The sequence below is a fragment of the Camarhynchus parvulus genome, chromosome 3 (genome assembly GCF_901933205.1).
Source record: "Camarhynchus parvulus chromosome 3, STF_HiC, whole genome shotgun sequence".
Classification (NCBI taxonomy): Eukaryota; Metazoa; Chordata; class Aves; order Passeriformes; family Thraupidae; genus Camarhynchus; species Camarhynchus parvulus.
Window position 1 is genome coordinate 68,648,351 of NC_044573.1, and position 13,017 is coordinate 68,661,367.

The 13,017-nt window shown below is 45.4% G+C and overlaps 1 protein-coding gene across 2 annotated transcripts in view; it reads right to left on the reverse strand.

The window, feature by feature from the left end:
- Nucleotides 1–5,568: 5,568 nt before the first annotated feature.
- The window catches only part of SOBP (sine oculis binding protein homolog), a 113,833-nt gene continuing 106,384 nt past the window's right edge, over nt 5,569–13,017 (reverse strand). For both annotated transcript variants that reach the window (XM_030946178.1, XM_030946177.1), the window contains one exon: nt 5,569–7,288. The gene's annotated coding sequence lies outside the window, so the exon portion shown is untranslated. The remainder of the gene's footprint in view (nt 7,289–13,017) is intronic.

Here is a 13,017-nt window from a genome sequence, read left to right on the forward strand (position 1 = left end):
GAAAATGGGCACAAGGCAGGGGGACACACACACACTATTAGGACAGAGGGAGATCAGGAAGTTTGTGATAAAGAAAAGGCAGGCTCTCGTCTGACATGTAATCTCTTTTTTGGCTTGAAGTAAACCTGCTCCTTCAAGGCTATGCCATCAACAGGGCCTGGCTCAAGTTTCACCACTAAATCTGAGTCAACAATCTCTAATCTGGACACTGGGCTCAGGATTCAGGCTCAGGTTGCAGTTGGAAGCAGACAACAGGGACACAGGGAGGTGGGGGTCAGGGGGAATGGGGAGAGGAGGAAAAAGACCATCTTTGTTTCTCACTTGACTGTCCGCATAAGGCTCAATTGTTTTTTTTTTTTTTGTCATCTCCAAGATAAAACTTTGCACCTCTCTGGCCTTGAAGTTGCCTTCTTGACACTTACATTAAGTACAGAAGATATATGTCCGAGAATGGGGGACATAAGTTTGCGGAGCAGCTCAGATTTGGAGTTCTTTTCATCTTTCTGACATGTGATACCGTGACATAAGCTGCCTGCAGTGGGGTTGCTATGCAGATATACAGTTTCTGAAAAGTTACACCAGGAAAACTAAAACCTACCGATGGATTTAGCATTTCACAAAGAAGCAGGATAAAATGTGTGGCAGTTAGACTCAAAAGCTAGAAAAGGTGAATTAAACTTTCATGAAAACAATCTCCCTAAAAAACCAAAAAGGATCAATAAGTATAGAAGGATCTTGTTGCATTCCTAGCCTTTGGGCTGCTGGCTTAATCCCACTACTGTATATAATAAAGGACACCCTGTGTGTTTAATGGCAGGGACAGAAAGAAGTGGGATATACTTGGGTACTGTTCCTCCTAATTTCACCCTCTTCCCCCCTCTTTGTTGCTTCTTTGCCATAATTTTATTTTGAAAAATAAAGACTAGAATAAAAAATATGTTGTCTGAGGCTTCCAGCCAAAAATGTGCCAGCACTTTCCCTTCCCACCCCCCAATCCTCCTCAAACTCCTTAGGCCAAAAGCCTTAACAAAAGCTGTTTTCTGTTTGGAAGATCTCCGGGTCCTGCGCTCTCTTTCCTAACCCCTAACACAGGAAATGATTTTATAATTCACGTTATTAAGCAATTTGACTCATGCTCCCCCCTCTTCCCACCTCATTCCCTGGATGTTGCCGACAATAAGCCTGTGGGCTGGCACCCATCCTCTCTGACCCGTCTGTGTCAGCTCCTCTACCTGACCCTGCCCATAAATCATCCTGCTGGATCTCTAGTGAGAGTGTGCAGGCAACAGAGAGCTTTCCCCAGCATCCAGCAGTGTTCAGCACTCGGGCCCCTGCTCAGCCATGAGTTTTGGAAGATACCTGGGAGTTCTACAATGGGCTGCTCCCGAGTCCTCTGCGTGTGTGTGTGTCCCAAACATTATGTTTCACATAAGGCCTATCATGCCAAAGGCCATGACAGCAACTGGGATGCAGTAAGTCAATGTCCTCTGGCAAGAATGAGAAACCACCTCTCTGTCTCGAGGTGCTCAGGAGAGGGCAGGTAATGAGGGCCAGCGTCACCCAGCACATGTGGGGCAGAGGTGTCGGGGCAGCCCTGCCAGCCTGGCACATTCCTCTGCTCCAAAGCTGCCTGGGTGATGCTGCCAGTGCTGCTGCCCCAGGGAGCTCTTTGGCTGCCTGCCCTCCCTGTCCTGCTGTGCTGAGGGCCCAGGGAGCGTGGAGGACAGCGGGGCTGCAGTATGCTGAAGTGAACTCCTGGAGCTGGCTTGGGGGAGGCTTCCTTTGCTTCAGAAGTGGGCTCTGTAATGGGTCAGTAAATGCAGCAACTCTAAAGCCCCTTTGGGAGGAGGAGCTGATGCCCTTGCTGCAGGAGAGAGCCTCAAGCACTAACTGGAGGATGTGCTTCCTCTTCCTGGCACTGTGGATGTCATCTTTGTGTCTCTTCCCTGCAAAATGAAGAGAACCTCTCCTGCCTTTCTTGGCATAACTTGTGCCCCAGTAGACCAGCCAGGACAGATTGTATCACATTGATTCTGGCCTGGGACGTGGGAAGGGATAACAGCCTCTCTCAACAATTTGTTTTGCATGTGCCTGTGTGGATTTGATTCCTTCAGCTGAGGAAGGGGAGTGAAGCTGAGTCTCCTGGTCCCTCAGCCATAGTACAACACTTTTCTGGAAAAGAAGGCAGCATTCCTTCTTCCTCAAGCCTTTTTCTTTTACTGAATAGGTCAAGCAAGCTCCTTCAAAAGCAGGTCTGCTGAGAGATGGGAATCAGAACACATCTCTGTCCCCAGCTATCTTATCAGCAAATAATAACCTAACAAACTTTCCTTCCCACCTGGGGCAGGATTCCACCTGCAATGAGCATGGGCTGCTCAGATGCGACAGAGGGAGCAGGTGAGGATTCCCTTTCTTTTGTGACAATCATGTGCCTGGATTCTAGATGTAGGGACATAAGGTCCTGGGCATTTGGCATTTGGCTGCCTCTCTGCACCTTGAGTATCCTTGGAAAACTTATTTCAGTAGGGCAGTGGGTGAAGTGGCTGGGACACACCTGCTCCAGCAGATAGGTGATACTTTAGAGACCAGGGAACAGCTTGGAGAAAAGAGAGTCGGTGGCCTAAGTTACTATTTTCTTCTTCCTTGTGGCCAGGTCTGTTCTTCACATTGTCACAGAACTTCAGGTCCCAGCAGGTCCTGACTGGTCAACATGTCAGGCTGAGGGGCACCCCCATATCAGATACCCTGTGCCCCTTGGGGGGGCTGCAGTGCCCTGCAGTCAGCATCCATTGTACCTCTGAGGAGCCATGCTCCCACCATTCCTGGAAGCAAACAGCCAGAAGCTGCTGTTCTGCTGTGCCTTTTCACAGGTCTCCGTGTTTTGCTGGTACTTCCCATGCTTTGTGCAAAATGTCTCAGTATTGCTCAAGGTAGCAATGCATTTCTTTGCTCAATACCACATAAATGACAACTAAAATGTGTGGAAGTCTATGAAAAGCTGTTCTCCCCATTTAAAAACATTTCAGCTGTTATGTTCAGTGTGAAGCAGGTTCAATTCAATTCTGGATTCTCTCTCCCTCTGCTGCACACATGTGTGGATACTGAGTACCACCTTTCCTTACTCACAGATCCCAAATATCAAGTCAACTTCTAGTGAGATGGAAGGCAAAACAACTTAAGAGACTGCTTCTTTTCCGAGCTACACCTCTGTAAATCCAGAGCAATTCCAGGGGAATCAACCTGAACCAGCATCAGCAAATTTGCTCTTAGTTTGCACACAGTATGTTGTCATAGTTGTTATTATTAAATGATGTCTTTATATTCCAGGTCTATTTTTAAAACAAAGGCAATGAAGTTTGGGCATCCAGTTCTATATATGGACACTCCAAATGGCATTGAAATGCCTCATGCATGTGTTTGGCTGAGTGTTGATTTGAGTGTCCAAATATGGACCTCAGAATGGGATATCTCACTTGGATAAGCATCCTTGCAGATTTGGCTCGCAGCACTTATTTGAACAAAGCAAATTTATTTCTATAATTTAGCACGGAAAAAGCACAAATTGTTTTCATTCTGAGGGACATCCTTATTCACAGAATCGGGCCACTCAAAAAACTGTCATGTGTAGTAGTTCTGAAAAAAATAAAGCTCTCAAAATCATCTAAGACAACAGGGGAGGAAATTAATGCAGAGTGCTTGCAGTACACAGACCCCCTTTTATCACAAGGGCAAAATTCTCGCTGACAGTAAGAATTCAGTGCTAGCAGAAGGGCCCATGCAGCTTGATCACAGCAAACTCCCCCTCTGCCCTGGCAGTGTGAAGGGATGCACGCATGGCCAGCTGCTCCGAGACCCGAGGCAAAGCCGCCTTGCCCTGCTGATGGAGACAGTCTCTGCATCCCAAACCCATCCGTAAGAGCTGGAGCCATGGCTGCTGCGCGCAGGAACCTTCCCCCGTATCTCCTGGCTCACAGGATTTTCTTTGTCCGGCTCCTTGATGGCAAGTTCCCCAGGAAAGAGCTTGGCTTGGCTATGAGGTCTTAGTGCTCAATAAATAATGTCAGCAGCAGGAGAGCCCCGATCTGCAAGTGTTTGCTGGGCTCCCATTAATTGCAAAGGACCTCTACATCCTTTGTGTAATTCCATTCATTTTGTTGGCATCGTACAAGGGATGGATTTGGCCTCAGAAATAAAGCAGGTTTCTCTTGAATAATGCATTGTACCATTTGGTCTGCATTTTCCTCAAGGTTTATGTATACTTGGATATTTCTCCCCATATATGCAGCTGGAGATATTTTTTCAATAGCAAACAATGAACTGATTCAGCTGTTCAAAGCAGTTGTTCACATTCTGAATTTTGGGGTAAGATGTTAAGAAAGTATAAGGTGAGCAAATTCTCAGGAAAGCTAAGGCAAGTTCATGATCACTGGAAACATGTGAAGCCAGCTCTAGCCTAGATCACTTTCTCTACCTCTGCTGTCCTGATGATTTTTGACAAGCTGATTCCATTTCTGGAAAAGAAAACCAGTTCACCAGAGAGAAAGAGTTCTCTAAAGAGTCTGTTGTTTTTCAGAAGAGTGAAAATGTGTGCTAACAATTCTGGACCACTGACAAAAGCAAAATCAATACACACGGCCTTAGTTTTACAGCCAAGTTCAGATGAATAAATAGAGATGCAGCAAGCTGTTTACTAGGGAGACAAGCTTTACTCTACATGCCCTTCTCCAAGCAGGCAGGCTTAGGCTGTTGTTGTTTGCCTTACATGGCTGGTTAATGAAATCAGTCAAATAGTTCCAGAGCTCACCGGACATTTCCAAGCCCTCCATCAGCAACGCTGGCTGTGCTGGCCAAGAGCTGGGAAGCAAATGCTGTTGTGTGAGATAGCTGTGGCAGAGGTCTGGGGGCACTTGGGAGGAGTTTGGTCCTTTAAGGAACCTCTGATTTCAAGGGGAGTTCATGCACATTAAAGCCCCATCCTCACAAAAGGCAGGCAGAATACTCCCTGTACACTGCCCCGGAGGCAGCATGAGAAAAGTGTGCTTGCACAGATCCTTCTGAAATCAATGAAGCTGCAGCCACTGCATCTATCCAGGGATCTTCCCTAAGATCAGGACCTAACTCTCCACTGTGCTAAGTGCAGGGTTTTTTCTCCCCATGCCTTAAACACTGCAGAAAGTGAGAAGTGTCAGGGGAGGCATGAAGATGGAAGGGACATAGATACAGCTTTCAAGAACAACTTACACATATTTTTCTGTGGCTTCAGACTCAGGGGTCTTCTTGTCTGTGACCAGACAGGTATAGGAATGAATAACTGCATGCACAAAGAGGGGGGAAAAAAAAGAAAAATAAAACAACAGCACATTTAAGTGCATTTTTTTTCTTGAAGATTTATTTTGTTTTAATAAATCTGACACCAGTCAGGGAGAGAGAAAAGCATTGCAAGACCGAAAGGAAAGCAGAGCACGCTGAGGGTGCTTCAGATTCTTGCTCTCTTGAAGATATTTCATCAAAATGTCTTTGAGCTCTCTCCCTAGACTCAGGAGCTGTTGGATTCCCCCCCCCCCCCCCTTTTTTTTTGTTGTTTTTTTTTTTTTTTCGTTTGTTTGTTTGTTTTTTTAAAAAGCGAGCTTACTCGCCCGGTGTGATTTCCAAGCTTTCACAGCTCTAATAAATAAGGAGCACCTGTAAAACAGTAGCTTGACTTAAGTGAATCTGTACAAAGGAAAATATAGAAATACAGTATATACATAGTGCTCATAGTGCACCATCACTACAAGGCTCTGGTTCAACTGACTCTGCTGCCCTGCTCCCAACACCGCTGACACAGAGACTCTGCTCCCTCCTCTCTTCCCCGCAGCAGCCTTATAGAAAAGGTGTACTCTGAACACTCAAGAGTGAACAATTGCTTTATTCGAGTTAGTAAACAGTTACACTGAATCACAAGGTGATCTGAATTTTTTTTTAAGTTTTTTTCTTTCTTTTTGATTTTTTGTGGGGTTTTTACACGTTTTTGTATTTTTTTTTTTTTTTTTTTTTTTCTTTTTTATTTGTCAGAATGGGATACTCCACAACTCTCTTACCAATTCAGTGCCAGTATAACATGCTCTAGTGTACTTTTGGACTCTTGGCTACAACTGTACAAGTGCACACAAGTAAATTCTACCCTGTTATCCTCCACCCACTGATTGAGGATCAAATTGCACATTTCTCTTAACCATGACAGGAGAAAGCAAACAGTGAAACAGAATCATGGGGGATCTTTCTCACTTTACCCTTGTTTTCATTGGTTTGTCCATACCATTCTAATTATCATGAAAGGGCTATGCATATGGAGAGATTGTCTCACTGCCTTCCTGGATCACTGAAAACCATCAGGGTTGAAATTTCATCCAAGTCTTTCGTGACGCCCAGCAAATATTCCCCTCAGATTATTTTACACCTTGAGGGAATTTTGGTCTTTAGTTCAACACTCTTGCTCTGTTCCCAAATGGGGCGCTATTTAGGGGAATTTAAAGAGAAAGCTGAGAAGAATAAACATTTACTGAGTTCTCTTGGCATTCAGTCTCTGAAAAACCACAGTATAAACTATTCATGCTGCTTCTTACATCTGTCAAATCAAAAATTAAAAGCCATAAAAGTGTAACACTGAAAATATGGCATTAGAAAGGATAAAGGTGGCCTTTGTAAAAATAACAAGGAAAGTATATTAGCCAATAAAATATTCTAACTCTTCATTTAAAAGTGCATCATGGGTAGGACAGAGATGACTCTGAAGCGTTGCTACTCCAGTATTACCCCTTTCCCCCATCAAAACTTGAATAGGTCCAAAACCATACAATGCAAATCACGATTCTTAGTGTAGCAGCAAAACCACAGCAGTTTTTCAAAGGAAAAAAAAATTAAAAAAATCCGTATCATTGTCCAGTCTCAAACATCTGAACTTCGAAGTCAGTGAGGGAAAAGTACCTATGTTGGTCCATGTGGTTTTTGAAACCCGGGTGAAAAATCCCCCCCAGCAAGAAACGAAGAGGAAAAAGCGTTCAGAGAGGAGAAGAGGGGTGGTCGCAGGAATGCTGAGCACACTGTGTGGATCTATGATGTGCTGTCTTCTGGGTCAAAGGCACCCGTGGGACCGAGACTTCCTCGGGGGCTTCATGACAGGAAGCTCTTTCTTTGCTGGACTTTCAGCCAGAGGGGTGGTGAGCGGACCAGCTGGTGTCATTCGGTGCAGTGACGTGGTTTGCTCTGCTCCCTTTCTCCATGCAAGGTACCCTGTCAGTGAGCGCTCCTGCAAAGCAGACAAGCAGAGGAGGTCAGGGAGAGCAGCAGGAGGCTCATTGCAGGCAGGCTGGGCACTGCCTGAGCTCAGGTCCCACATAGCCTCCCGCTGGGCAGGCAGCCAGGCCAAGGCACAAGCCCACTGCTCAGGCCTTGCCGGCCCCTCCTGCCTCAAGGGCCATTGGGACACGCAGCCTCCAAGGTTCCTGGAAAGGAAGATGGAGGAATTCCTGTGATATAAAGCTGGTAGCTGATATAATTATAGTTAATTCTCAACAACACCCTGGCAGCTATAAGCTCCTGAGTCTTAAGTGTTTCTAGGGGATACTGGGAGATGCACCAGTGATTCCCTTGTCAGCTGGCCACATAAGCTACCTAGCAGTGATTGTCCACTCTGTCTCCCTACACAGGGAACTTTAGACTTTATCTCCTTGGATGGGATCTGCTGTTCCCTACAGATGTGGACTGAAACTCTGCAGTACTTATCAGCCTTAGTTTTGGTGCTGGGGCACACGTCCCTTCTCAGTCTGCTCCACGATCTCCCTTCACACTGGCTCCTCTGCAATCCCTCCCAACAACGTGCCTGTATCCCCTTGCCAAAGGTTCACCCTCCTTACAGCATAGACTGGAAGGCACATGGAATATGTTGACTAGCATAAACTTCCATGGCATGGAGACCATGATATCTAGGTTAAAGAGTAACGTTTGTGCTTTCAGGCAATATGCCCAGTGAGATGAGCTTCTTTGTGTGTACAGAGAGCTGTGAACAAGAACTAGACTGAGAATTGGGATCTATCCACCTACTAAGGTGAAGTACACAACTGCTTTCTGTCACATTTTTTGGCTTGAAATCTTGGTGTAAAAAGGGAAGCACAGAAAATTAAACCTGTAATGTCTGAAGCTTCATACTGCTCTCTCTTTCCATACATCAATGGAAATGAATTTCCATCCCTCACTAACCAGTTTCATGGTACATGGTACAGCACAGACCAATAAGAGATTTGGGAGGGAAGGCATAAAGAAGTTCAGTGGCTCTTGATGCTTTCTGCCTGGAGCAGAGCTGTGTAAGTTCTGTCTATTTTCCCCTGGTGCAGATGGACTCAGTGTAACAGTGTGTGCAGAAGGGCAAGAAGGACCTTCCCTGTTGACTGGCTCATATGGCAGTAATCGAGTTTGATGAATGCATCTTTGTAGCAATCAAGTTAAAAAATAAAAATCTGTATCAGGCATCGCAGGCAAGGTTCTGTAAAGAAATGAGAACACACCAGTCATCACTGCTTGGGAGCTCAATGCCACGCACCTCGTGCCAGCACTAGCGTGCATGACCAGCACAATAAAGTCAGCTATTTATATCTCCCCAAAAAAACCCAAATTACTTTTTAGGAGAGCGACATATGCTCTTCACCCTAGCTGAACCTGCCCTCAATACACATCAAATATTGCTGATCAGATAAAAATATTGCATCAACCACAAAAGAATTTTCATTAGGGTAAAGCCATGGAGCTGAACTTATGTGAGCTGGGCTGAGGTAAGCACACTGGGTTTTGCTTGCTTTCCAAAGTCAAGTATGCTGGGTTGATCCTGGGTTGGAAGACCACCTAGAAGTTAGAGGCAGGCTGTAGTTCAAACCCAGGAAGCAGCATGGAAAAGATGAGGGAAAGAGAACAAGTAAGAAGGCTCATTTCTGCCCTATTGCTAATGTGGGGGGAAGGAGAATAACTCAACTGGATGATGACCCAGCTCAAGCAGGTGGCTTGGAGGTTCATCTGTGTGGGCTCAGATAGTGAGGCAGTGCTCCCATGCAACAGGTGAGAGCTGCACTAATGCCCTGCATGGCTGTTAGTCAAAACCTGAGCAATTGGCAGCTGTGACACAGGCTGCACTCACCCACACAGAGCTGATGCCCGACACGTCCTTGCTCAGAGCAGCACAAAATTAGAGAATGGCAGGTCAATTTGGCAGCTCAGGCAAAGCCTCCCCACTCTTTGCTCCATCTCTGCAGTTACCCAGCTATTTCCAGGTGCTGTTGCAGAGCTACAGCCCTTTGTCCTGTGGTGGGAAGCTTGGACCTGCTTGGTAGAGCCAAATGCTGGAAGTGTTCCTCACTTCCCTGCCTCTCCATGCTGAGGAGCTGGGTGGCTCAGCTGTGGAGACATGTCCTTCTTCTGCTCCCCCACCCCCAAGCACTGATCCCTGTGTGTCTGCTCCCAGCACTGCCCTGGGAGCCAAGCATGGCAGCATGCTCCTGATGGCCACCAGAAAGGGCTGCTTTTCCAGTGTCCTCCCCAGTCCTGTCCTGCTCCCTCAGAGGGGCCATGTCATTGACATGGCTTTGCACTCATACACACATCCAGATGCACACACAGTTTTTTCCATGGCTGCTTCCCTGTCATTCTATGCCCCATTGAACATTTCTGTCTCCAGATTCACATCTTATTGTTCAGGAAAAATTAGAGACTGGGTGGGGGAGGCTGAAACAACCGTTGATGTGGACTGGCATGGCAGAGTTTCCATAATTTAGCACAGCACTTAATTCAGCCAGACAATGAATGCTGATGTGCTAAAAGAGGCCTGGTTCATCTGGGACATGCATGGCCCTAGAGTAAAGGCACTGCAATTATTTTCTCAGGGAAACTGCTCTGAAGATAAACCACAAGAGTGCAGCTAAAGTCAGCATGGGAGCAAGCTCAGCCCTGGAAACACTCTGGAATCATCTGTTACTTGTAATAGTTCTGTAATTTTTAATTTTATTTTTTTTTTACAATTCTTAAAGCAGTTCAAGCTTCTTCATTAAAACCTTCCCCTTTGAATACTCCATGATTTATCTTTCCATGAGCTAATGGAAGGGATGCCACATTGCAAAAGACAGGGAGGGCTTTTAGCTCAAATGGGAGAACAAGCTGAGTTCTGAAGCATCAATGCTGGATTTCAAAGATAGTGATTTCCTTCTGCTCTGACCTTGTAAGCTAAAGATCCTCCTCAGCTCTGGGTCACCTGTGGAACTCATCTCTTCCCTTCTACCAAGACATGAGTTGCAATCTGAGCAAACATTGTGACTTTAGGGAATACACTGGGGAAGAGCCCTGGGATTTGCCTTCTATGCCTAGGCAGAGGAAGTGGTAAAGACACCCCCAATTCCATGAATTGTTGCACCATTTTCTCCAGGCTACTACTGACAGGGGGGTCTCTGGTTTATATTTTGGGGCATTCTGAGGTATGTACATGGATCATGCAAAGAGGAAAATGCCATCATGGTTTTGGACTTCTAATCTCTACATTGGAAGTGACTCCTATGGCAGACCACAGAGCCTGCCAGGGCCAGTCCTGATTGTAACTGGGTATATATCCACAACAGCAAGGCAGCCCAGTCTCCCCCAGTTAGTGCAGCACCAGTGTGTTTGCCAGCCTTGTAAGTAGTGTGCTTTGCCCCACTGGTGTGCAGTTGTGGTAGAAGATAATATTTTTCCTCTGAAAAAATCTAGCAAAATTTTCAACAAATTCTTCCATTCTAAGATGGGATAAAGTTAAGATTTTGCAAGGTATTTTTAAAAAAATAACAAAAAAGCAACCAACCCCCCACTGCCCCCCAAAAAACCCAACCACAACACACCTCCCCCCCCAGCAAAAAAAATCCAAACAAAAAAACCAAACTGTACCAAACAAAAAAACAAAACGAAAACAAAACTGAAATAGAAGGTCAACCAAATCCAGACAGTATCTACTCTCCTTTCCTGAAAACAGGCAACCACTGTGATTCAATAACCCTTCTTTAAACCTCTGATTTCGTCTCAATGTCTGAATCAGAACAGTAACGTCAGCTTGCATTTCAGCAGTCTCCTGTAGGCCTAAACCGCTATTCCAAGGCGCTTCTAAATTTTGTTATTCAACCTGATCTCTCCAGTAAAACCAGTTAAATAGCCAGAGAAAGGCAGTTTAACTGTTGGTGGTGCTAAGGAGGATGGTGAGGATGGGTGTCTTGCTGAGGCACAGCCTGTGCCTCCCTGAGAGTCCTCCTCCTCACCTGGGCTACACCTGGGCCTGGCTTTTTAACCTGGAATGTTATTGTGGGACACAAAATTATAACAATTACAATAACAAAACTTTCTGAAGCGGCAATGAACCTTAGTGAAAAGTTTCAGCATCCTGTATGAGGAAGCAATCAACATTTTCCCATGAACAACTCCACCGTCCATAACCATCCAGGACTGCATGCCTGGCACTGTCCTCACAGGGTTTCTCCCTGGTTTTCACAGCCCTTGTTCTGGTTCTTTTCAAGTCCAAACAAGAGCAGATGCAGACTCATCCAAAAGCAAGGGGGCATGCTCAGGTGGCAAAAATGTCACATGGATTATCTTGTGGGAGAAAGAAGAGGAAAAGCTCATCCAGAGCACTTAAGGAGCAAGTGGCTGTGACCTGGCACAGACCTCAGTGCAGAGCCAGGCACCTTAGGGCATCTCCCTTACCCTCAGCACTGAACTGGGAACTGAAAAACCTGGACTGGGCCCAAACACTGCTTTAGATTGTCTCTATTTCTCACCTCAAGAAGACAGGAACAATGTTTTTACCACCAACCATTTCAGCAATAATTGGCAAACTGCTTCAAATAAAACTGAATTGGCATTTTAGCCGATCTTTCAAATTTAGGGTCACAATTCAAATTTCAGTGACTTTGTCATGTATCCTCTCTAGTTGTGTTCAAGACTCTCTCAATTGGAGAATTCCTGTGGGAAAGGGCTTTTTTATCCTCTTTTTGGATAAGGAACTTAGAAGTGGTAGCACAAGTAGTTCATGAAATATTTGAAGCATAAGCAGACGACACAAAGTTTTGCATTTAACGACGTGGGCTCCAAATAAATAGCTGAAAATTGCCTTAACCATAGGTTTCAATATCAATCACCTGATGATGGGATGCAGATCTTTCCAGAGAGGTCAGAATTCCATAGATATGCCACTCAACATTACCCAATCCTGAAACCCCCCATTTCCTAATTTTTTTTTTTTTAATATCTGCCTTCATAGAAGATGATTACATTACACAGCATGAAAGTCTAAAACTGGGACTGGAAGATGGAGCACAGCAGGGAGTAGGGGTGTCCTCTCAGCAAATGCAGTTCAGCCTCTTTGCCTTTAGATAATTTGTTATTGAAGGTTGGCTTGAATTTAAGGCAGCAATGTTTCAGAAACACTTGGAAAAGCAAGCCAGCTGCAGGGCGGATATCATTACAAATTGAGACACATGTTGTACAGGAATACCATTCTTTTCAAATACCAGAGTTGTGTCTGGGGAAGCAGAGCCACGCAAAGGAGTCAGAGGCAGGACCTCGATCTGTAACGTGCTGGGGGCCTTCAACTTGCATTAGAGGCACCAAGCACTGAGTGCACACAGCACTGAGCAGGATCAAGCCCAGATATTTAATCAGCTGTAATTTTCATGGTAGAAGCAAACGTTAAATAGTTGAGGGTTCTGCAGAATGCTAGAGGTTACTCCAATTCATGGCTCTCACGAGATGATCACCCACGTTTCCAAAGACAACTTTCAGGTCTCCGAGTGCACTGCAGCTCATTATCAAAATAATGTAAAAAAGGTCATTATTAGAAGGTCTCAGCTCTGAGACTTTGACTGGTGAAGGCACCCAGAAACGTGCTTACCTTTATGGGACCAACAGGAGAGACTCAGGTAATCTGGAAACAAAAATTGCTTCAGAAAATCTTGCTTGCCACTGTCTGATTTCCGCCTG